Source organism: Octopus bimaculoides, chromosome 1 (genome assembly GCF_046866305.1).
Source record: "Octopus bimaculoides isolate indiv1 chromosome 1, ASM4686630v1, whole genome shotgun sequence".
In the NCBI taxonomy this organism is placed as follows: Eukaryota; Metazoa; Mollusca; class Cephalopoda; order Octopoda; family Octopodidae; genus Octopus; species Octopus bimaculoides.
In genome coordinates, this window is record NC_142928.1 from 68982272 (window position 1) to 69009771 (window position 27500).

Genomic DNA, 27500 nt, shown 5'->3' on the forward strand with positions numbered 1-27500 from the left:
CAGAATTTAATTGCCTCAATCGCATATTCATGAGGGATATTTGTATAAAGGTTGACCACGTCAAAAGACACCAAGAGTGACTCCTCGTTTGTTGTTTTCGCATCAACACAACTTTCATCATAGAATCACTTAAGTTCATTCTGACCAACAATTACTTCTTTGCCACCCTATAATTTATTAATAATGATAAAATTCTTTTTGGATGATTTTCTGTAGGAATTTCGGCATTTTGCATTTTTGTATTTGCTGCCGATTAGGTAAACCGTAAATACGCGGTATATTTTGAAAAATTAGACATAAAAACACGAACCATGCTGCGTACTGATTCGTGCTTCATATGCTGTCTGGTCAATTCTGCTGACGATAGTCTGACCTTGTAAGATATAATCTTTATCTTACTAAAATTGACTTGAAACCATGGTACAGAATATAGATTGGTAAAAGTTTTTATTTTTCATTTCCTTTCGAAATTATCCCTAACTTTTGTGGTATGTAGTATTTTTGCTGCTATTTCTAGCGAGTAGATGTCCTATTATAGGCGTCTCTGCATTTCTAATGAATAATACATAGTCTATTGACTGTTTTTACTCTCGCTAGACCACTGGTGGTAAATAAAATTTCTAAAATTTTCTTTGCCACCCTATAATTTATTAATATTTATATATGTATGTATATAGCTAGATAGATCCATCTCTCTCTCTCTCTCTCTCTCTCTCTCTCTCTCTCTCTCTCTCTCTCTCTCTCTCTGTATATATATATATATATATATATATATATATATATATATATATATATATATATATATATATATATATATAAATATGCATTTATAGATAGATAAATAAGGAGAAAGAGAGGGAGAAAGAGAGAGAAATTGTGATTGCTAGTTAGTGAGAGAGAGTAATTTACTCTCAAGTGAACGAATATACGAATATCTATCTTTATCCTGCATTCTACCAATATTCTTTGGATCATCATAACGTTGACATTATATGAGACCCTTTATAGGGTTACATGCTTATTAAAATCATATAACCAAGTCAAAGGCTGCATAAAAATAGTGTCAACATTTGCAACACCGCATCGCACCTCCCGTCAAAATATTGAACGTATGGATTCTGAACGTTGAGGTAAATTTACTAAAACGACTAACGCTTAGATTATTATAATTATTGGAATGCTTTATAAGGAATCTACGAGGACTTCAACCCTGAGATTAAGATATTATCTAAGTGTAGAGTTGAATATACTGTATAAAATCATTGAAACTATGGCTCGTGCCAGAAAGATATGGTGAAAAGACCTCTAGTAAATGACAAAGGATTTTGAAGCAAACAGTCGTAATTATGCAAAATCGAAATGTAACGTACGGAAAAATAACATGATGCTAATCACAGAAACAAAATCATTTTTCAGTTGCTCGACTAGTATTTCTAAAGCTGGCTAAATCTCAAAAGCCTTCTTATACTTTCCCTAAATGGCACAAAGTTTATTTCTGCAGATATATTTGTATGAGATATTTGTAGTAAGTCATGTAAGCACCTGGCTGGTCTATAAAGGCATTTAAACTTTCAAAAACCAGACAAAATAAATAACGGTGTGGCAACTGAGGTGAAATATATTTGTATCGGCTGTTACGCAAATAGCTCTCTGCACTCAAATGTCAGTTGTTCATGTATGGGAAAGGGACTTAAATTAAGTACTAGTGAAAATTTGGGGTCGATATAATCGACTAGTCCACTCCCCATTAATTTGAGCCCTTCTGCCACCAACAGAAAGGATATATATATATATATATATATATATATATATATATATATATATATATATATATATATATATATATATATACGTATATACACTTTTATGTATATATAGACACATACAGACGCACATATATGTTCATGCACAATTTTACAAAAGGAACACGACCATTATGCGTACATTAGGCTGTGTATATTATATTAGAACCTGGAGTATGTTTTGTGCTCGCAATCATTTTCATATTGAAATCCCTGTGGGTGTTATAAAGTTGTTCTGCTATTTTGCCTTCGCTTCTGGCACAATCGTTTGCAAGTATACGTCTACCAATTTGTATGACAAATTTATTAAGTTTGAAACTCTCGTGGTGGTGGTGATGGTGAAGCGGTGAGGGGGCTAACATAATATCATTTTTATATCCTTGAATGAGTTCAGTTGAAAATTATCAATATATTTCGTATTCATGTACACATTCACACGTATGCGCTTGCACACACATATTCACATGCTTTCAAACACATGCACAAACACGCATACACAAACACTCCGGTACGCACATATGCGCTCACATACGTTTTGTGACAGAATTACATAGGAATGGTTATTGTAAATTTAATCTCGCAAAGCTAACAAACTTTTTTAACATTGAGCTTAATTTAGTTAAATCTTATGTAAATACGTAAATAGAAGCACACGCGATGATGCAAATTAAAATAGGAATCAACCAAAAATATGCGAGCACGCGTCCAATTGAAATGTGTAGGTTCATGCAGACACGTACGCACACACACCTATATATGCATACATACGTATGTGTATATATATATATATATATATATACATACATACATACATATATATATATATATATATATATATATATATATATATATATATATATATATATATATATATATATATATATATATATATATATATATATATATATATATATATATATATATATATATCGATTACACGTCTTAGATCAGGCGAAAAAACTCGTCTCCGATCGAACTAAAAGTCATTGATACTGATATTACTCAATTATTGTGGCTTATCACTACATTCCCTTGGATCAAACCGAAGACGAATTCAATGCCTGTTTTATGAATAAATATAGATAATGTAAGAAATATACACAGATATGCTAGGTCTATACACATGAAGTAGTAACTTAACTTACTTCAACATGTGCATCACCAAATACTTCGTATACTGTATCTATATATTCATAGACCAGGCAATCATTTCTTGTTCAGTTCGATCCAAGTTCGTATTGTTGATGAGCGGAAATAATAGGAAAATATCGGTATCACGCGCATTTGTTTCGAACGGAGATGGTATGTTCCGCCTGGTTTACGAATATGAGGTGTTTTAACATCCGGCATTATTAGTTTTCCTTAAGCATCATCGCGCGGCAAATACCGTATATAAATAAAGCTCATATATTTTGTATGTGCGATCGATAATATATATATATATATATATAATAATATATATATATATATATATATAATAATAATATTAGGGACTAATATATATATATATATATATATATACATATACAGAGAGAGAGCGAGCGAGAGAAAGAGAGATATAGATAGATAGATAGAGAGAGAGAGATTTTGCATGCATACACATATATGTATACATACATAAAAGCATACGTACTTACACACACACACACACATACATATATATATATATATATATATATATATATCCTATTATCAGAAGATCCTACTTGCGTAATTAATGTGCATGTGGCTGAGGACTCCATATACACGAATAACCTTAATGCATTCTCAGGGAGATTCAGCGTGACACAGAATATGACAAGACTGGCCCTTTGAAATACAGGTGCCAATCATTTTGCCAGCTGGATGATGTAAAATAAATCGACTTGGTGAAGGGCACTACACGCTGTTGAGTATCGAACTCACAAACATACGGCCACGAACCGTATTTCCCCTCACCACTGCACCACACGCTTTCACACACACAAGCACACAAACAAACACAGACACACGCACACATACAGAGGTACACACTCGCACACGCACATGCACACGTACGCATAACTTTATATCTATCTATCTATCTATCAATATATCTACCTATCTCTCTCTCTCTCACTATATATATATATATATATATATATATATTGCTTTGTGTCATAGATTCTGATTTGATAAACATTTTCACTCGGTTGCTGGCCAGTAATGCCAGAGCCTACTTTCGTAGCTGTTTCTGTTGCTTCATTTCCATTCATAAATTCTCGCAACATATATGCACTTTCAGTTCATCCATTGCAGGGGAGTGAAATTTAATATGATGTGCATGCCTTCACTTCCTACAGAGGAACGACAGATGAGGCCTTTAAAAAAAATCAAGCAAAACGGTAGTTAACGCTTCAGCTTTAAACCTTTGGAGTCGGGAATGCATCGTCACAATTTGCTACCCAATAACGCAAATTATTCATGACTCTACGCAATATATATATCTTAATAAAGTTGCGTGGAATGATATATAATTTATGCTGCTTAAGTATTGAATCACTTTTGGTGAAATCATTTCTGCGTTTGTTCATGGAAAATGATCTAATAAATTTTGGTTGATTGTATCCTTATTATAACAATGCAGTTGGATAAAACTATATTTACATCTCTATTTCTTAACGGAAATTACACAAAATTTTATTGAATAAGATAAATCGATGATATCTCGTATACATAAAAGAATATTCGCGTTTCTTGAATAATACTTCTTATTTGCTTTTATTGTATACATATTCTCAATTGTTGTAGTTGCGCACATCTTATGTTGGACAAATAAAGTGTATGATTGTATAAACTTTTCAATGCGGATATGTATTATAAAGATTTCTTCAGAATCATCCTAATGAAGTTATTGTATTATTAGAATAGAAAGATATTTCAATGCAAACGTTATTAGTGTGTACTTACACATTTTCTAAAACGAAACAAAAAAAAAAAATCAGAACTTAACATCAGGTTTCCAATAATTATTAGGGCTCTCATTATCAATGCGGCTGTAGATTATATTAAGCGGTCGAAGATATCTCTCCAAAAGACTTAATTCGTTAGTATTTCACTAAATCAGGTACTGCGCGCAATCGTTAAGATTTTGCAGTTGTAATGGATCGAGAGAACAACATTTATCATAATGGACTGTAATTGGAGACTTTACTTGCAACTAGTCCTTCGATTAATCGTTTCATTTCAATGATAAGCACTACTGGCTACACGTATTCTGCAACATGTGTATATTATTACGAAATATTATATACGCGTTAAAAATCGATCTGAATAAACATACGAGAAAATCAACGTAAAGTTTTGTGATGAAATTATACGATTCTTACAACTATAATATATCTACTCGCAACTGCTGGCTGATTAGTCTATTGTTTAGCGAAGGTCATTTGGTTGGTAACAATTGTACCAATTCAAGCGAATACGTATAGAACTCGTTTGGTGGTGATTAATGCTGTTTAAGTTAGGATATTGCACAACACATGAAAATGTGCTTCAATCTTTATGCGTTTAAGCAATGTAAATACAGGAAATTATATAATATGGATTATGACGAAAGGATATTATAAAGGTGAATAGAAATATAAAGAACATGTTTAACGTTGCTCCTATTAGATCAAAAGATATTGTCACCAAAATTGTCACACACTCACACACACACAAAAGCATATATATATATATATATATATATATATATATATATATATATATATATATATATATATATATATATATATATGCATATATATATATACGCACGCACACATATACATACACATACACACACATATATACATACATGTATATATACAAACACATATATGTATATTTATTATTTTCTTTTACTCTTTTACTTGTTTCAGTCGTTTGACTGTGGCCATGCTGGAGCACCGACTTTAGTCAAGCAAATTGACCTCAGGACGTATTCTTTATAAGCCTAGTACTTCTATTGTTTTGTTTTGCTGAACCGCTAGCTTACTGGGGCATAAATACTACATCATCGATTGTCAACGGATGATGGTGCTACATAGACACTCAAACATACATATACACATATATACACACACATATATATACATATATACATACACACACACACACACACATATATATATATATATATATATATATATATATATATATATATATATATATATATATATATATATATATATATATATAGTTATATACATATACATATATACATATATATATATACGTATACATATGCACGTATTTACAAACACACACACACACACACACACATAAATATATATATATATATATATATATATATATATATATATATATATATATATATATATAGAGAGAGAGAGAGAGAGAGAGAGAGAGAGAGAGAGAGAGAGAGAGAGAGAGACGCACACATATATACATATATGCATATATATATATATATATATAGAGAGAGAGAGAGAGAGAGAGGGGGAGAAAGGGAAAGAGGGACATTGACGGGTACGTGCCTAACGAAAGCTTGAAAACGTATGTATGTATATCACCGTCAATATAATCATCATCATTGTCGTCGTCGTCATCATCATAGTGGTTCTGTAGCATATTTCACATACCATGCTATGTTGAGTTCCTCTGCTCTAATGCTATGCTACCATCTAATCAGTCCTATCCTCCTCTTTTTCTTGGTACATACAATCTTCCTCTGTCAGTTTTTGGGTGGGGTATCTCATATCTAGTCAGGAACTTCTTTGTCTTTCGGTCTAAGCTGTTTAGTTCGTCTACTGTTCATGCGATTACTCCTGCTCCATATCTAAGGACTCAAACCGCCAAGGTGTTTGACTCCTTAGATATCTTATTCCGTCCGTTTAATTTCGATTTAAGGATCAGTCTCAGTCTGTGCAATTACTCCACCTTAAAATTTTCTGTCATTTCTTTCTCCGTGAATTTATCCATTTTCAATATCCCCAAGTACTTATAGCCTGTCTCTTCTAACTGCTTCATAACCTCCCCCAACATTATCGCTAGCCCGTCCATACTTCAAGACTAACACACCACACTATTTCAGTCCGAACTCCATTCTCATATCAGCACTGAAAGTATACATCGTATCAAAGTGGGAAACTGAGTCGGGATTCATCTTTACCATAAAGTTTGTGGTCATCCATGAGTAACAAGTGACTGACTTTTTGTTGGTGGCTTTTGAATACATACCCAACATTTTCTTTCCCCAGAATCAGTGTTAGTGGTATCATGCACAATACGAAGATCAATGGTCACAGGCAATCCTCTTGGATGATACCTCTCCTGATTTCTATTGTCCCTAAAGTCCTTCCATATGCTGTCAGTTTCGTCCTCCATTTCGCCATATTTTTCCAAGCAATCGCTCAACATTCAATGCAATACCAAATAGGTTCATACATTCTAGAATCCAAGAATGTGAGATCATATCATACACCTTAAGATAATCGATCCATGACATGTCTAAGTTTTCTTCCACTTGAAGTCTCTAAGTACAGGTTTGCCTACGTGGAGTTGATCCTTGTTACCTCCGCACGTACGCTTGCAGCCCTTCTGCTTATGTAGGAGGACTCCATTTCTATCCAGATATCCGTTCATTGAATCTGCGACTATTCCAGTCAATAATGTCCACATAAATGGCAAGGAGGATATCGACATGTAATTGTCTACCCTATTGCCTCTTTCGATGTTTTTCATGCACAGCAATATCCTAGCCATTGTCAACCACTTTGGTGTCACTTGGTCGGCATTTACTACTACTACTACTACTACTACTACTACTACTACTACTACTACTACTACTACTACTACTATGAATGACTTTCGGAGAGTTCTTAATTACTTGTTGTTCTTTACTTGAAAACAGGCAGTAAAAATTCACTAAACGTAGTGCCTTCTCCTGTGATTCAATGAGTCATTACTCTCCTTACAATGCGAGCTGTACCCAAAAAATGTCTTCGCGATCACTTCGTGCCTGACAGCAGCACCAATATTCTTAATATGATTTCAAAGTTAAAGTATTACACACACACGCACATATTATAGCTATATATATAATATACATATATGCACGCGTGTGTCAAATATTTTAGTGGAAACGATACCATTCTGCAAAGGGAACTAAGCGAACTATCGAACGCAGAATGCTATTTTGCATCTGTGTGAAGCAGATAGAAAATAAACATTAGAATTGTCTAAGTTAAGAAGAATACAACATATATTCCTCTCAGTGTAATTGGTAAACATTTGACAAAGCAAGTTTACGTAGAAAGTGGGGTTGTTTTTTTTTTTCGACACTTCAATGTTTTTCGACACTTCATATGTTTAGTAATATTAATACCCGTCGATACGTTTCATTAGTCGCAGCTTCCATATTCTCTGTTTCACAAAAGAACCAGTTACTAGACAAATATCTTTATACATAAATTTCAACAAAATCATATACATTTGAAAACATTTTTCGTAATTCCATGTAGGATTACAATTATCACTGCGACAATATACAACAAAAACTGAAATATTTTTTTCAGAATCTTGTGTTGAACTATAATCATGAGATCGTGCAGTTTCTCGAAGATACAGTGGCGTGCGTTTTATATTAACTTAATACAAGCTATAATAGATTCATGTCGTACAGTAATGCAAAGAATATTTATTTTGCATAGTCCTCTCGTGCAGTTAATAAAGAAGACTTTTATGTAAATATGTGAATTCACACATACACGCACACACACACGCGCACATACGGACACACACACACATGATTATATATGTCGGTAGACATCGCTCCTAATTTGGATTGGCTGTGGGTTGTCACGCCTGTCTATGACATTTAGATGTTTTATCACCCAGCTTCTTTGGGGAGTCGTTCCTAAGCGAAGACGGCGAACAAACAAGGCACATACATTGAGAATGTAAGATCGACAACATCAGTTTACAAAACAAGCACTGTTTTTAACTCATTTGCTGAATTTAATCTTACACGTGCATCGTAGCGGTACAGAAGCAGATATTATTTACACAATGTTGCTAGTGTCATAGAATGGCAAATTCAGTTCGTCTCCAACTCCATTCATGTACGTGATGTTGATAAGCCACAACTGCAACATCTTTGCCATCGAAAGTTACACAAATAAAAGAACTGGACGCCATTGCATAGTGCCAAGGACTCCAAATTTGCCATCAAGATGTAGGACAAGATACTGCAATAGCCTGGGCTTCAAAGGTCCACAGCTTTTCAATATCCTCCCGAAGGACCTGAGAGACCTGCATGCGGTGGATGTAGGTGTCTTCAAGACGAAGCTGGACCTCTTCCTGTCAGGTGTACCAGATGAACCAACTTCACGGCAGGAGGCGCAGATGAGAGCAGCTGCATCAAACTCTCGCATGCACCAAATGTCAATTCCTGAAGTAAAATTCGTGAAGTAAAATTGTGTACCAACACCAAATGGCGGTGCCCCAGCATGGCCACGGCTCATGAGCTGAAACTAGATAAAATGAAAAAATAAAATGAAATATATATATATATATATATATATATATATATATATATATATGTGTGTGTGTGTGTATGTATGTGTGTATATATATATATATATAGAGAGAGAGAGAGATATGTGTATGTGTGTATATATATATATATATATATATGTATATATATAAATAAATAGATATATACAAATAAATAGATATATATATATAAATAAATATATATATATATGTATAAATAAATACATATATAAATATATATATATATATATATAGGCGTGGGAGTGGCTGTGTGGTGGGTGGCTTTCTTGCCAACCACATGGTCCCGGGTTCAGTCCCACTGCTTGGCATCTTGGGCGGGTGTCTTTTGCTGTGGCCTCGGGCCGACCGGGGCCTTGTGGGTGGATTTGGTGGACGGACGCTGAGGGGGGCCGGTCGTATATGTGCATATATATATGTATGTGTGTGTGTTTGTGTGTCTGTGTTTGTCCCCCCAGCGTCGCTTAACAACCGGTGCTGGTGTGTTTGTGTCCCCGTGGCTTGTCGGTTCGGCAGGGGAGTCCTATGAAATGGGTGCTGGGCTTCTGGGGAGTGGGCCCTGGGGTCGATTTGTTCGACTGGGGGCGGTGCTCCAGCATGGCCACATTCGGGGGGCTGTGGCAGGTGAGGGAGTAAAAGAGTAATGACAGTAATATATATATGAATGGATATATGTATGTATATATATAAATAAAATATATATATAAATAAATGAATATATATATACATAAATAAATGAATATATATATATATATATATATATATATATATATATATATATATATATATATATATATATATATATATATATAAATAAATATATATATAAATAAATAAAATCATATATAAATATGAGAGCAGCTGCATCAAACTCTCTCACGCACCAAATGTCAATTCCTGAAGTAAAATTCGTGAAGTAAAATGGTGTAGCAACACTAAATGGCGGTGCCCCAGCATGGCCACAGCTCATGAGCTGTAACTGGATAAAATGAAAAAAAAATGAAACAAAAAAAAAATATATATATGTATATAATTTAGAGATAAACCGCGTATTAAAAAAAAATGAACAATGAAAAATGTCATTCCAGACATCTAGAGAACATATATACCACAAAATCCCTATTCCAGAAATCAATCCAGTATCCAGGAGCACATGTTGCGAGCCAAGTCAACGTTGGTGTTTACGTGGGAATTTCAGCTCAGATTGTTATCAAACAGTTACTCCAACGTCTCTGGTGGTGTTGCATGACACTAGGGAGTGACCCGAATGAAGAGCATATGGTTATTTCAGAATATCCTCTTTTCCAATGTGGATCAAATCAAACTTATCTTATTTAGAAGCATATTTTTTTTCTGCAATAGCAAACAGATCAGACTGAAGGCATGTTTTGTCTCCCTTACCGATTATGGCTTTTTGGAGTTTGGAATCATCTCCAAAGAGTTCCTATGTAGAACGTTTGATGATGTCATTGATTTAAATAATGAAGCAGTGGGCCCAGCATTGTACCTTGTGGGACAATACAACTGACTTTGGCTGAGCTGGATCATATTCCCTGAAGCACAATATTTTGGGTTCTGTTTGTCAGGACACACTTTATCAACTGCAGCAGCTTACCACGGACTCCAATGCTGGACAGTTTTTTCAGCAGGATTTTGTGGTCCACTCTGCCAAATGCCTTCCTGAAATCGAGGTATATAACGTTAGTGCTGGAGCCTTCTCCCAACACTTTTAAGATGTCATGAAAATAGTATAGAAGCTGCGACAGGCAGTCCCTCCCTTCACGCAAACCATGCTGGTTGGGACGCAGCAGATTCTTGTCTTCGAGTAATTGAGTTATTCGTGACCTCACCACCCTCTCAAATACTTTAATGATATGAATGGTGATTAAAATCGGACGGTTGTTTCCATTTTTGAAGACTGGAACGACAGACTGAGAATGAAAATGATAAGCAATGTAGCCTGCATCAAGTGAGTTTCTCTAGAGCTCAGCAAGAGGAGGTGCAATTATATGTCGACACATCTGCAGGACAGTGGCCGGAACTTATGTTAGGATATCAGGAACACGAAAAGTTATGTCAGATATATTTAGTTCAGGGTTCACATCACTGATACTATCCAGATCAACCGCATTAGCGTTACTGAAAACAGAGCAGCAATGTCTCTGCAGTATCTCGTACATGGCTTTTGCATATGGAGTGTTGTTCTCATCAACCACGGGACCAACAATGGAAACAGCGTATTTATGTCATTTTGCAAATGAAAAGAATACTTTGCGATTGATTTTTATTTTCTCAATGGCCCACTTTCTCCTCAGTTGCTCTTTGTTTATTAATGACGGTCATCATGCTTTTTTGCAGGCTGTGCTTTTCCGATTGGAATGATGCAATGACAGTCGAATGGGTGCGTTGCTGCTCGTAGTATTTAAGTTGGTTGATTTTCTTGTTAATTCTTTTCATTTTTCTGATCATTGCTCTTCTATTTCTAGGGATTCTGCACGTAGATTTTATATACTGATCTTAATGTAGTATGTTTTGCGTATATATTTGTTACAGTATCTAATAATGTCTGCCTGGATGTGTTTAAGTTGGTGAGGGTGTGTGCATGCGAGAAAGTCTAATGAACTTGATTGACCGCATCCCAGTTTGCGTTATGGAGTTCTATAGTGTTAAATGGATGGGCTGGAGAGATGTCATTGGGTTTGATGTTTGGATGGTAGAATTTCAAAGCGCAGAGAAACATGTCATGGTCTGAGAGTAGCGGTGTTTTTTCCACTGCAATATTGGGGAGAGTGTCAAAATGGTTACTGAACATAAGGTCCAAACTGTTTTTGTGACATCCTGTTGTTTCGAGAACAAGTTGGATCAGGAAGCACTCATCAATGAAATCAAAAAAAAAGAACACTTCGATTGCTTCTTTATCAGGGATTGAAGTGAAGAAACCTGATTTCAAGCGGTTTGTAGACCACTCAATACTGGAAAGGTGGACGTTCCCCATCATTAATATGCTGTCAGCATTAAATTGATGGATGAAACACTTAACAATCCTGGGGCATTCCCTGAAGCGTAGAAAAAAAGTTAGGGTGGCCTATAGAGCCCAACTACTATTAAATTGATGGTTTTACTATTCTTATAAACTGCTTCACATTAACGGGTGGTAAATACGTCCATTGATTCAGTCGAAAAAGAATCGTGCACGAAAATGGTGGTCCCACCCTTTCTTCTACCGACATAATCTGCAAGGATGGCTGCTAAATCATTCACTCTCGCAAACGCTTCCAAGTGGAGGCTATTGAGATGGGTCTCTGCGAGGACGAAGAAAGAAATATGATGTGAATGGTCATTAACTCAGTCCTCAATGAAGTGGATCTTCCATTTTTGAGCATTGGTGGAAGGGATGATGCCTCGAGCATTGAGCAAACATGTTGAGGCGATAGTGGTGACTGATTTTAACTGTTTAGGTGATTTGCATGTTAATGGCAGCAATGGGAGTTTGTGCAATAAGGCGATGGTGGAGGGTAGCATTGTGTGATGGCTTTATGTTCTTGTGTCTCTCTTTTTGCCAGATTCATTATGGCTAAAAATGAGTTCTATTTGGAGAACTGAAAATGTTTCTGGTTGTGGGATTTGTATTGGTTTGAGGTCCGTTTATATTTTTATTTGGGCGATTTTTCATTTGGGCGATTCTGTGTAGCAATGAATGTTTTTTTTTAAATTTATGTAGTATTTGTTGAAGGTGGTTGTGCTGGTGGTAGTTGTGGCGTTGTTTTAGATTGTGCATTTTGGTGGTATCTATCTATCTATCTATCTATCTATCTATCTATCTATCTATCTATCTATCAATCTAGGAGTGGCTGTGTGGTAAGTAGCTTGCTTACCAACCACATGGTCCCGGGTTCAGTCCCACTGCTTGGCATCTTGGGCAAGTGTCTTCTACTATAGCCTCGGGCCGACCAAAGCCTTGTGAGTGGATTTGGTAGACGTAAACTGAAAGAAGCCTGTCGTATATGTGTATATATATATATGTATGTGTGCATGTGTTTGTATGTCTGGGTTTGTGCTCCCAACATCGCTTGACCACCGATACTGGTGTGTTTATGTCCCCGTAACTTAGCGGTTCGGAAAAAGAGACCGGTAGAATAAGTACTAGGCTTCCAAAGAATAAGTCCTGGGGTCGATTTGCTCGACAAAAGGCGGTGATCCAGCATGGCCACAATCAAAACACTGAAACAGGTAAAAGAGTAAAAGAGTAAAATATATATATATATATATATATATATATATATATATACAACCTCAGATACCCTCACACACCAAGCATGTATATATATATATATATATATATATATATATATATATATATATATATATATATATATATACATACAGAGAGAGAGGGAGAGATAGAGGGAGATAGAGATAGGGAGAGAGGGAGAGATAGAGGGAGAGAGAGAGAGAGGGAGAGAGGGAGAGAGAGAGTGTGTGTACAATACTGTGACATTTCATACTTCAGCAAAATCATTGTTTATACGACCCTTTGTTATATACCACCCAATAAGCAGGACGAAAAATGTATGCTCACGTTTACTGCAAAATATTTGTTGCATGACTATATTACGTAACAATATTATTGCCTGCATTGAGGTTTCTACAAAAAGTGATAGAACTGCTTTGAGAAATAGCACGATCTCATGATTGTAGTTTAACATATCGTTGTTTTACATTATTTGTGTGTGTTGGAGATATCTACTGTAGTGACGTTTGTATTTACTGAGGATGCTCGGAAGTATTTCTAGAAGCGTAAAAAAATGCCGATAGGCATACTCTGGTTACCGAAAAATATGCAACGCACATTAAGTCGAATAAGAAGACATAGAATCTTAAATATCAAATTTATTGCTGTAAAATGACATACCTATATATAAATATATATACACACGTATATGCATATTTATATATTTGTATACAGATATTAATAATAGGAATATATATCTACAAACACACATATATATAAATATATATATATATATATATATATATATATATATATATATATATATATATATATATATATATATATATATATATATATCAAATATAATCATATCCATATATATACATGCATATTTATTTACATACTTCCTTGGGTGTGGGTGTTGGTGTGTATGAGTGTGTAGGTAAGTATGTGTGTGTGAATGCATGTATACACAGAAATAATAATGATGATGATGATGATGATGATAAGAAGAAGTGAGGATAATATTTATAAATCGCTTACGCATTTCTTCCACTTTACCAAAATATATTTTAAGTGTATCATCAAAAAGAAAAAAAAAGAAAAAAAAGAAAAAAGAAAACATACATATGCGTAAAAAGAAATAAGCTGAAAAGATGCACTTTCCATATAGACATTATTTTTTATGCATGTGTATTAAGGGAAGTTGACAAGCTTGAAGTAAAATTTGTATTTATATGTTTCTCTTTTTCACAAGAGCCTTCCTTTAAATCTTTAAAAATTATGGATGACAATTATATACATTTTAATATATATACATATATATATATATATATATATATATATATATATATATATATATATATATATATATATATATATATATATATATATATATATATATATATATATATATATATATATATATATATATATATATATATATATATATATATCAATTATACATATACGTATATGTATACATATATATATATATATTATGTATATGTATGTATTTAGGTATACACATGTATATATGTTATCATACACACACACACACACACACACACACACACATACACACACACACACACACATTATTTTCAGTTAAGAACGTAGTAGAGTATAGTATTAAGTTTTTCCACCTTCAGATTTTACCCCTGCTCTCCATTAGTAGTATTATACATACTTCCAGATTTGCGTTTGTGTTTCTGAAGTGTGTGAATACATAATTGGAAAAGTTGGAATCAACAACTATTACGGTTGATCATTGATACTCCTTCTTGATTCCAACTTTCTCAATTATCTATAAGCTTTTCGTCTACTTGTTAGACGGAAACTAAAAGTGCCCAGCGTTTATATATGTGTGTGTGTGTGTGTGTGTGTGTGTGTGTGTGTGTGTGTATCTATGTGTGTGTATCTGTGTGTGTAATGTTGTGGGAGTGTATATCTTTGTGTGTGCGTGCGTGTGTGTGTTTGTTTGCGTGAGCATGTGTGCGCGTGCGTGTTGTCGAATTTAATTCCCCGTAATTCAGCAGTTTGGCAAAAGAGGTGGATAGAATAAGTACAAGGCTTTTTTTTTTTAATGCGATTCATTCGACTAAAGTGAATAAATAAAAGTAAAAGAATGTTAATAATTGAAATAAGAAGGCGTATAACATTGATATGAGAAGCGCGAATCATCTAGTTGTTCTAGAATATAGAATATACTTATATTATTCTCGAATAAATGTTGAATAAATTACAAACACTAGGAATATAATAAAAAAAGTTAGAAATATAATTGTTTTAATACTACATTAGAGAGTATTGAGTACATAAATGTTTAAAAAATAGAATGTCAATATCAAATTTACGATATAGGAATTTGTAGGGGCCGGTGCAAACTTAGTAACATAACTGCACGATAAAAGGAAAAGTGGGCTTCTCTCACCAAGATATCCCACGAAGAAAAAGTAAGCTTTCAGAAATAAGTTGGAAATTAAGAATCAAAATGAAATGCTACAATGCTGGTCAAAATGTGAAAAGCCCAGTGAGTGAATATATTTGGAAATATAATCATGTTCTGGTTAGATGGGTAAAATTAAAACCTGAGATTGAACAATAATTTTATCGGGGCAGAAAATTAGAACGTTCCAAATAGAAAATATTAAAATCAACTAGGTTAGCAAAATATACTAACTGCAGAATATCCTTTTGGAAAGAGACATTTGACGCATTGTATCTTGCTACCTGCTTTTTCGAATAATGATCTTTTATACATACTTTAAATAAGTAGATATTCAATATGTTGAGCCATGTCAGAATTTTCGTGAAGCTAGAATATATGAATTAGGACCAATTATGAAACGCTCAGCTCGATTCGAAATCATGACGTTTCATATTCGAGCTCAGTCGTAGCCTCTATAAAAAGTGTTGTGGTTGTTGTTGTAGCTGGAACTACAACAACAACAACAACAACAACAACTACTACTACTACTAATAATAATAATAATAATAATAATAACAATAATAGCTATGCGAAGAGTCTCGTAACAATAATAATAATAATGAGCAGCTAAATCCATGTATGCAGACATTGTTAACTTTATTCAGCATCGTCATCGCCGTAAGCTGAAGCCTTTATAAAAGAATTAAGTTGGTAATTGTTGAAGAAAGTGTGGAAGTTGTATTTAATGATAGGAGACAGGAGTGCTGAAGAAAATAAAAGGAAAATACGGCAAAATTCGGTCTGTCTCTACTTCAAGAACTGAAACATGCAACTGTTCGCGAAATTATAAGTTTTGTTTGGTATTAATTCATGTTGTGGGTCCATTTTCCTTAATTAAACGATTACTGTTTCAATTTAATTTAGAAATCCGAAAAACAAGGCGTCGCTATATTCTCATGCTAATTACTACTGTCTTCTATACAGTTCATCTGACATCTAACACGGCTATCATATAATTATAGCCATCTCAACTGTGATGGTAGAGTAATCACAGATTTGAACATTATAATTATGATAACCAGAATATTGCTTTCTTCTAAATTCAAGGCACGTTAGTATGAGTTTTTACTTGTCAATGTCGTATTATTGTTCAACTAAATTAATAAAATATCGTTAATAGACGCTGCATCCGTAGCTATAGCCTTTCCAAGTTGTAGCTAATTAAAACTCAAGGAAGCAACGCTGAGACATACGTCGAGTGTTTGGAAGAGATACGAAGCTCAATTATTATTTTTTTTTTATTCCCAATATGTTATGGAATGAGATATATGATACAGAAAGAAGTAAAGCAATCTAGATGCTTAATTCTGTTTGAAAGATATTGAAAGCTTGATGAATTTATAAATACATGCATGCATATATATATATATATATATATATATATATATATATATATATATATACAATCATACATACGTACACATAGACACACACACACACATACACACACACACACACACACACACACACACACACACACACACTCATATATACAGTATGCTATACTTTGAAAAATTGTGCAGGGGGACAATATCCCACAATGAAATTACAACAACTACGCTGCTTCCAACACTTGAGATACGTGATTGATCTTTAGAAGAAACCCATACCATAGACATTAAATCCTCATTACCAGAAATATCCACAGGAATAGTGATATAGACAGGCTCTACCTAAGAAGGGATAAAGGAAATACAGATTTCACAACAGCGTAGACAGCCTTCGAATGTCTTAAAGTCTCACTCAGACAGCACTTGCTAAACGAAAGCATCAGAAATAATAGGTCAACTTCGAAGTGAAAAGTGAAAAGAGCACTCGCGTTCTGGTGATTCCAAAATAGCAGGACTAACATTTCTCTAAAGAACTTGCATGTGTAAAAAAAATAATAAATGAGAAACGTTCAGTATAACTAAAAGCGCCATGCTTCCCAAAGTCCTGAAGACAATATTGATATGAATCGGAGCCTCTTTTGAACTAGTTAGCGTTACTTCACTTCGAAGACTACGCATTTCTTATCTAAAAGCAGGAGATTTCTATTAAAAAAAACAAAAAAACAAAGAGTGTGTGAAACCCTTGGAGTTTTAAAATGCAACTGAAAATGTTGTTTATGACATATTTCTATAAAAGATATCACACGTGTGATTAGCTACAGCGCAAAATGTCGTCAAGCTGCTATCGTTTCTGTGATTTACACACCATTCACAGTTTAAAAAGTCAAGCTTATGCAAGAAAGCAGAAAATATATGACTTTCAAAATTGGCAACGCAGTTGTAGGGCAGCGGCATAGTTCTTGTTATATTATGTGTTTTAATATGAAGAAGAAATTATTACATACCTTTTGCGGAATTTTACTCTGATTCATATCTGTTAATAGTTTGAAAGTGTCTTACCTGTATAAAAATAAATGTAAAAATCATTTAGAATGAGCCACATGCATTTATATGTAAGTATAAGTATACACGGACGCGCGCAAGCACACACACACGTATACGCGCTCACATTCAGACTATATTATATATTATTGCTGTTGCTCCTGTTGTTATGTGCTGGATGTTCGCCCCTGGTTGAAAAATGATAGCTGCTTTTGGTAGGAAGAGGTTGGAGATTTAAATGACGGCCTCTGCTTCACTGCGTACATAGACTACGCTATTTGTGGGCCCTCAAGTATCTCTCACTAAGGGAAAAAATATCAGTTTATCGCAAATTATACTCCAGATCACGACAATAACAAAAATCCCAACCAGTGAAATCTTTGAATTTCTTGAAAGGGATATAATGCAGTTGAAGTGCGAATTATTCTCAGCTCAACTCAGGCAGCAATAGCTTATCTATGCACTAGCTGTGGAGGACAAACTGGGAAAGTTTAGAAGAATGGCATCAACAATGACAAAATAGAAGTAAAGAAAAACGAGAAATATCAACAATTACAACATATGTAACAAAAAAGCTGGAAGCATGACAACAATAATAATATTTGAATGAACAAGGATGTGTCAAACAAAGAATGTCACAGAGAAGGCATCATTGGTACAGACACCACCACTACAAAACCACCGCAAGAATAAAGGATATCAAGAATAAAGGTAGTAACGACGACGAATGTAACACAATTAGCAACAGCAGTAACACAACAAATGTAATGGCAAAAACCAATGACATACGCAGGACGCAGACCAATAGCATGAAACACAGTGGTTATAGCAAGGATTCCTATTCTGGAATAGTCTCCTAAAGGGAATAATACAATGTTTCCTCAGAAGATAAATGGGCAGGATTATATCACGCTGCTCAGTTTAAGTACGAAACTCACTCTCTATCTAAACTACCTGCAACTGTTAGACATATGCTTATAAGTTTCTACGTGAACTTAAGATGTTGCCTCCGCACAGACGCTGAAGCTCATCTAGAAACTTCCTTCAGGGTATATGTGAAGATGTGCAATATATATGTAAGGCTAGGCGCTTTCTCTTGTGTCGAGGTAGAATACTTTTGTTTCCGTACAAAATGGTGCGAGAATGTAATATTTCCAATTTTCCTATTATAGAATCAATGGAAAATTCACTTCTGTTAGATTGCCACGCCGGTAAAATTGCTTAGCGTCGCTTTGTCCGTCTTTATCTTTAGAGATAAAATTATGCCGAGTTTAAATTTGCATTTCACCCCAAAGTAGATAAAAGTAGTACCAGTTCAGCACTAGCGTTGATATAATCAACTTACCCATAACACAAAATTGTTTGCATCCTACCTAAATTTGAAACAAACATATATATGTCAAAGCATAATTACTCCTGATTTAAGGTTTGGTTAACGTTTCACTTCAGATTGCTTGCATCTCCGAGAAGCAAACTCAAAAAGTTCGTATTTTCTAGCGTCAGTTACTTTTCTGACTAACAAAATTGATATTTGTAAAGGCGCATCCTAGTTGAGTATATTGTTGTTTGAAAAGGTTTTTCAAATAATTTCTGACATATTTATATAGACTATAAAATTGTATTAATTAATTTTTCACAACTTATGTTGAATAAAATTATAATTTACTGATCATTCTTTTGTTTTACCCAGACAGAAACTTTTCAGTACAGCCTTGTACAAGTGAATATAAACATATTCACGTAAGTACTTATCTATATATAATGTTGGCTCATTTTCGTCTAAGTATTATCTTCCTTTCAACCTCCTTTCAACAGTTACAACAGCGAAGGAACTTTACGTCATTTTCACTGAACTAAAATGTATAATTTTAACGTTCATATTTGAATTCTTCGCGTTTCAATTTTTCTCTGTGCTTTTCTCATTCCCAAAGTTGATGGACATACTGCGGTACGTAAAACTGAATCAGAAAATCTCTAGTAAGAATTTTTATTTTGTTTTTTATTTATGTACCCGAAGAGACCCAGAACGGGTCGAAATATGTTTCGGACTAAATAAAATATTTTACTCATTCCATCCATCTATTTTATTAATACTGTTATATATATATATATATATATATATATATATATATATATATATATATATATATATATATATATATATATATATATATATATATATATATATATATATATATATATATATATATATATATATATATAGATATATATTTATATATATATATATATATATATATATATATATATATATATATATATATATATATATATATATATATATATATATATATATATATGAGGTAAACAAGGGTATATATAAAGAGTAAAGGTCTATCCAGAGTCATAAATTATATCGGAATTTTAGGTGGAAAGAAAAATTGTTAGTACGCACACATACGTGTAATGTTTTCCCCGAAATGCCAAGCTTTACATGTTATGCGTGTCAGTATTTATGTATACGAGCAGATCATTTTTCTAGATTTCAGATTCCGATACAATTTTTATATACAAATTCTGAGATGTTTTTGTAGAAAATTTCTTGCAAATATATCTATTTTTCTGAAACATTTGTGGAAACAAATCAGACTCATGTGAATTTTCCGAAAATCCTCTTCCCATTCACGGAAAAAATATTTTCACCACAAATATCGATCTATTCTAATTCTACTCCTTCTGAAGGGCATTTATTGAAAATTCTGTAAAAAAAACATCCATTTCTCTTGGAGTTATGAGGAGGTACACATGTGTGGTAATGCCATGAAATGAAATATGTTTTCTTGGTACAAAGCCGGCGAAAAGAAAAAATAAAGTTTAAAATGTAGAATTGAAAGCAAACCGCTATAAGGTGAAATATTGCAAAGCAATATACTAGAATGTATATTTGATATTAAAAACAATGACGAATATTTGAATAATATTAACTGGAAAGAAGACAAGGAAACACAAGCAGTAACAGAAGATATTCTAACATGCAACATTTGCCCAAGTAGAAATTCAGATGAAAGGTTACATTTCTTACTGCATGGACATAAACTGTAATTCGGTCATCGACCCGGACCATTATAACATTGCGCATGCCGAATCAGAAGTCCATAAATACTACGTATTTCACCCTTATAAGACGGGAAAAAAGTTAAGCTAAATGACCTGCTAACAATAAACACTGTCACTTTTAATGCTAAATAAATAATTGGTTTGGGAATACGACAACATTTTATGAACAAACTTTGAAAGCATCGAATGTGTTTGGTATTTTTACAAACAAGAAAGTACATTTCGATCGCAAAACAGCAGAACTGTAACTGTCAAACCAATAGAATAGTAGCCGTCTGCTGGCAACAATTTTTTTCCCGTTTTCTAAGGCTTAAAATATCGAATCTTGCTGCTGTTTTCACCTCCATACTGCGTTCAAAATTTAGTTTCTTGTCTGTAAAAGAGCAAACACATTTGCTGCTTCCAAAGTTTGTTTTTAATATACATATGTCTCTCATTCACTTAAGTTGTTTCTGCTTTTAAGAACCTGCACACAGAGGAGATTACTTGTGCAATATATAGGTATATCGGAGCCACGAAAAGGATGTATATGTTTATTTCGGAAAAAAATTAGGTGGACATCGTTTACTAAAGGAGAAAAAGGCTAAGTTAATGAAATCAATATAATAATTCCTGTTACCTTGTCATCCACAATATAATATTACGCTTTGTACTTGACTAATTCTTTATCTTATAGCATATACGTATTGAGTTCTAAAAGCTATTTTTTTAGAATAGCTATGCCAGTGCAAAATCGTAGTACACACGTTCATATACAAACACACATGCGTAAACACATAAATGCACACTGATACACATATTTATTTTCACACACATATTTATATTCAGAGAGAGTGAGAGAGGAAGAACAGTAGAGATGCACATGAATGTACAAGTATCTGAATACACGTGATGGCATGCTTAGGAGCTTATTTACATGCATGTATGCATCATTAGTTTAGAAATTTTAGTCGAGTAAATAATTATATTTATTTACGTAGGAAGTAAAAAAGAAGAAAAAAAGAATTATCCATCGCAGGTGCACCTAGAATTGTTTCATCTTTGGTTAGCATTTCTAGATATATAACTTACACTAACAATGTAGTAATTGCAACACTGTTAAGTGCAACAACAATATTTGCAAGAGGTATTATAATGAGGAAAGTTAGGTTATAGGTGGGGAAAGTAAGACAAGTGTACCATTGATGTCATGATTATAATGCAGAATGTTAACCGAAATAACCTATCAGAGCAAAACATATTAAAGGATTCTCCGAGAATACCAAAAAATGTAATAAAGTATTACATATCAATACAAATTTCAAATTATATGAATATTGAAAAGGGAAGAGAATAATCTATCTATCAATGAATCTATCTATCTATCTATCTATCTATCTATCTATCTATCTATTTATCTATCTATCTATCTATCTATTTATCTATCTATCTACATGGATATTAATATAACTATATATGTATATGTGTATACATCTACTGATGTATACCGGGCACAACTACACACACACGCGCGCGCGCAACATGTGTGTGTTTGTATGTATTATGCATGTGTTGAGGCATACATACGCACATATATACAGAAACAGAGTCACACTCGCAGAATGATGAAGGGATTGTGAAACAGTTTGCATAGTCTCTGAAATTAATTCTGATTTTTGTGGAAGGAGAATCAGATTTTAGTGCAACTCGGAAAAAGTCATGAGTTCAGAATACAGAAATGACAGAAATACTGGTAGTTACTAGACGTAAATAAAAAGAGTGGTGAACAAAAGGGATGTATGAGAGAGGTATAATCTTAATTAATATAATAAATTCAGAAGATGGCCAGCTAGATGAATCATTAACACGACAACAAAGTGATACGTTCTGAGTTCAAATTCCTCCGAGGTACTTTAACTTTCAACCGTCAGGTTCAATGAAATAATTACCAGTTGGACACTGGAGTCCATGTAATCGACATACTCCTGCATCCAAAATTGCTAGTCTTGTGCCAGAATTTGAAACCAATTTAATGCAATCAAAATGCTGCAGAATCTTTAATGTTCCAGGTCAAATGCTTAGGTGCGTTTAACCCATCCTTACGCTCTGAGTTGAAATTCTCCTGAGATCAATTTTGCGTTTTAGCCATTCGAGGATCCAGAGAAGAGATTCCAGCTGAACACTTGGGTCCATGAACACGAGTTACCCACTCCCCCTAAAGTGCTGGTCTGGTGTCATAATTTAAAACCAATATAATACAACCGAAAATAAAAGCGAGCAAACAGAGTCTTCAGCACACCGGGCAAACTGCTGAACTGCATTTCGTCCATTTATACGTTCTGAGATTAATGTCCACCGTGGTCGACTTTCAGGGTTGATAAAATAGGCACGAATTACAATCAACTTGACACCTATTCCGAAACTGCTGGCCTCGTGCCTAAATTTGAAATGAATATAATACAATCGAATGAAAATAAAATTTAGTAAGTTTTGATAAATAAAATGTAATATATTTATGATTCTGTAAAAATAATGTCTATTTACATATGAATAATATATTTCTATACATAAATATAGGCATAGATATTATTTACATTATTTACATTTGACGGATATTTGTCCTCATCTTGTTTGTTGTTAACACATCGTTTCGGCTGATATACCCTCCAGATTTCATCAGGTGTCTTGGGGAAATTTCGAACCTGGGTTCTCATTCCTAAGGTATTTTTCGATATTATTATTGTTATTATTATTATTATTATTATTATTATTATTATTATTATTATTATTATTATTATTATTATTATTATTATGCAGGTTACTGCCTGGAATAGAGCGCGAAATCTTGGTGCTAATAGCCCGCGCGGTTAAGAGCGCGAGCTACTAACCCCAAGATTCCGAGTTCGATTCCAGGCAGTGACCTGAATAATAATAATAATAATAATAATAATAATAATAATAATAATAATAAAAATAATAATAATGATTTGTGTTAACAACATCCATGAAATGTAGATAATGTACATAATTCCTTATCTCTTAAATATAGAACTGAATAGACATAGAAATATGTACACGCAGAGAGACGTATATTCGTCCATAATATTAAATGAGCTTCATTCAGTATATATGTTACGATATAGATATATGGACACGGACAGAGAGAGAGAGAGAGAGAGAGAGAGAGAGAGAAAGAGAGAGAGAGAGAGAGTGAGAGAGAGAGAGTGAGAGAGAGAGTAAAGAGACAATGTGAGTCACAATCAAACATACCTACATGCATAGATACATTCATACTTACATACGTAAATGCATTACGAACGGCTTGAACTCTCTGAACAGGAACGTGTATAAAACTCAAAGAAAAATCATTTATACAAACATACATGCGTACATACATTCGTAAATATACATACAAAAATGTGTACATTTATTTGTATGAATGTGTTCGTCGGTCCTCGTGTGTGTGCGCCTATTAATCAGCTCAAAATCAGTAACTAAGGGTTGTTTCTTTTTTGATGAATGGATAAAAAGTTCAGACAGAGAGATGAGGCATGAGGGAAAATATAAGAGTATGAGACAAATCATAATACATAAAAATAGGATAATCAAAAAGAAGTGGTCTTAAACTATATTAGAGAGACGATTAGAGAGAGAGAGAGAGAGAGAGAGAGAGAGAGAGAGAGAGAGAAATACAGAGAGAGAGATAGAGAGAGAGAGAGAGAGAGAAAGAGAGAGAGAGACACAGAACATGCTGACGATATAAAAAGAAGTTATAGTTCGAGAGAGAGGAGAAAGATTTCAGACAATTAAATACACCCGCATTCAGAAATAGAAATTCAGAAGAAGCGATAAACACAGAAACATATTCATGAGACAGGAATTCAGAGAAGATGAGATAGGCTGCAAGAATGCAGTGCTGAATGAGGTAGTTTAATTGACTACCTTACTCAGGATGAACTTGCAAAAGAGGAAGAGAGTCGTGGGACGCTGGAATCCTGTAAAGATTCATGTGAAAAATAACGATTTAAATTGGGAAAACTGGAAAGAAAAGAAAATTATGAATTAAGGAGAAAAAAATAAAATGAAACAGAAATCAACGGAAGATATTAGAAAATGGAATGTAAGGAAGAAATAATGAAGTAGAGAGGTAGTAGTCGATGAAAGCATGCGGTTAAGATGGTTTGAAGAAAGTGGACTATTGAAGAAGAGTTCGTTTGAAGGAATATAGAAAGATGTTCGAATAATGGAGAAAATATATGAAAAATAAAATTAACAACATTACTTGAAGAAATAACAAATAATGAATGAAAAATATTTAAAAAATCAGCACATTTAACAGAAAAAAAAATGCAAGAGATAAAAAAAAATACCAATGACATGGGGAGGAAAAGAAAGAACAATATAAGGGTGGCTTTTATTTATGAAAACTAATAAACAATAACATAAAAATAAAACAAACCGGGAAGGGGAGAGCAAACATGAGATACTGAATAACGTATTTGAATACAGGTTGGAAGAGAGGAGGAAGAGAGATGCAGAGAGAAAGATGAATGATGATGATGATGAAGATGATGATGATGATGATGATGATTACGACGACGACGACGACGATGATGATGACGACGACAACAATGATGGTATGATGACGATGACGAGAAGGTTGATGGCATGATGATGATTATATAATGATGATGATGATGATGATGATAATATTAATAATAGTAATAATAATAATAATAATAATAATAATAGTAATAATAATACCAATAACAGCAACATCAACATCTACTCAACAACAACAACAATAAAACAATTAATAGAAATGTGTTTTAAAAAGATGAATAATGGATGGATGGGTGAGGCGGATCAGGGCTAAAACTGATTATTGAAAACGACTAATTAAAGCAAAATGCATATAAAAATATTCTGACCTAATCAAGCAGAACATGTTACAACTTTGTGGCTAATGAAATGAAGCCTTGATCTTTATCGATCGAAGCTCCAGGCAAAAAAGACTAGAGCCAGGAGAATGGTTTGCTGTTTTCTTTTTATCATTTTTGTTTTCTTACTGTTTACTCTGCCATGTTGTTTGCTTTAGGTATTTTTTCTTGCTGATATCAAATGTATTTTTTCATTGTATTTTTCTCTTCGATATCTATTTTTCAACTAACATGTTTTGTTGTGCTTGTATTCCATTTTCATCATTATTCATCCGTTTACTTTGCAAGTATTATTTTAGCTGGCATGTGGGAATATTTATCGATGAAAATAATATTCTTCTATATATGTTAGTACAATATTTTAACAATAATAGTATTCCCTTCAACGCAGGCGTTCTTATAAAATATGAAAATTACAATACGTATAAGAAAAGTAGAAAACAATCGGAGCGATGAACGATGCTATATCAATTAGCTGCCAACATCAAATATGTTCAGACAAAATTGTTAGGTGTAATAAATATTGGCTATCCAAAGTTATCTTAGGCACGCCATTGATTTTTAAATTCCTGAATGTTCCCTGAACCTATTTTTATGTTTAACCCTAAAAGCTGAAGTTAAAAACAGAATAATTAATAATAAGCATAAAACTTGCAGATGAAAATTAGGAATAATCATAAAAGACTATGAAGAATTTCTATGATCTATGAATCTGTTAACGTAGGGAAAAATATGGATTTCCGTTTATATTTTATCTTAATTTGGAATTCGATGCCGGTCAAACCGACAATTCTCTGAAGTACAAGATTACGTAGAGAAGTGAATGTAAAAAAACATTAGTGTGATTTAGCTCGCTCATGCATTCATAAACATGCAGCCATACACATATACATATACATAAACATACATATTAATATAGATTAATGCATGCATGTATACATTCATACATACATACATACATGCATACATACATACATGCATGCATACAGAGCGAGAGATTATATAAATAAAAATATCACAGGTATATTGAAATATTTAATTTGTGCAAAAAGTTTAATGGTTAGAAATATATCG

At 33.5% G+C, this 27500-nt stretch overlaps 1 protein-coding gene and 1 long non-coding RNA gene across 5 annotated transcripts in view; one reads left to right on the forward strand and one right to left on the reverse strand.

The window, feature by feature from the left end:
- LOC106873299 (neuronal acetylcholine receptor subunit alpha-10) overlaps positions 1 to 27500 on the reverse strand; it is a 1766016-nt gene that overhangs the window by 1121350 nt on the left and 617166 nt on the right. Inside the window, exon 3 of one of the 4 annotated variants that reach the window (XM_089352074.1) lies at positions 18396 to 18450. The exons of the other annotated variants lie outside the window; for them this stretch is intronic. The gene's annotated coding sequence lies outside the window, so the exon portion shown is untranslated. The remainder of the gene's footprint in view (positions 1 to 18395; positions 18451 to 27500) is intronic. 4 annotated transcript variants of the gene reach the window in all.
- Positions 1 to 27500, forward strand: part of LOC149137579 (uncharacterized) — a 37749-nt gene that overhangs the window by 3296 nt on the left and 6953 nt on the right. Inside the window, exon 2 of the long non-coding RNA XR_016241860.1 lies at positions 20123 to 20172. This is a non-coding gene — a long non-coding RNA (uncharacterized LOC149137579). The remainder of the gene's footprint in view (positions 1 to 20122; positions 20173 to 27500) is intronic.